Source organism: Oryzias melastigma, unplaced genomic scaffold, assembly GCF_002922805.2.
Source record: "Oryzias melastigma strain HK-1 unplaced genomic scaffold, ASM292280v2 sc00322, whole genome shotgun sequence".
Lineage (NCBI taxonomy): Eukaryota > Metazoa > Chordata > Actinopteri > Beloniformes > Adrianichthyidae > Oryzias > Oryzias melastigma.
Genome location: NW_023416926.1, coordinates 96529 through 97142, shown reverse-complemented (window position 1 = coordinate 97142; position 614 = coordinate 96529).

Sequence of the window (614 nt, the reverse complement as noted above, 5' to 3'; positions counted from 1 at the left end):
AGAAGGTTTTCCAGCGCTTCCACCTGGCGAGTGACCCAAACGGTCTCCCGCTCTTTAAGCCCTCTAGGCTTAACCACGGGCTTACGCCGCTAGCGTTACGGCTATGATTGCGTGCGCCGCGGTCTTTTCTTAAGTTCAAAAGTGCGAGAGGATATTCCACTGCAGGCGTTCACGTCTTGTGTCTGCGGATGCGAATCCTTGGCGGATGCAAATCTTTGTCGTTGGGTTCAAATTTTGACGGACGACGCAGCTGATCTGCAGCACTTTTTGTGAAGTTGGGACGACTTAAACCGGAAACCACGCGAGCAAATTTGAAGTGCATCCGTTATATTTACAAAATAAAACGAACTTTCCGCTGAACTCGCCGGTTTCAGCGTGTCGTAAACATTACGTAATTTTCGGGTTACTCAAAGTGTGTTGCAGCACAGCGTTGTCAGTCATAACCATGGACAACGAGAAGCTGATCATAGAGATCCAGCACTACTGGGCTGAGCTTTCACAGGCTGTGGCTGGAGCAGCAGCCAGTGTAACCCATCGGCTGTAGCTAGTCCACTCCCGCAACGCAACGGAGCCGTGGCGCTGGCGGTGTAAGCCCGGAGTAAGGTTTGGCGGAC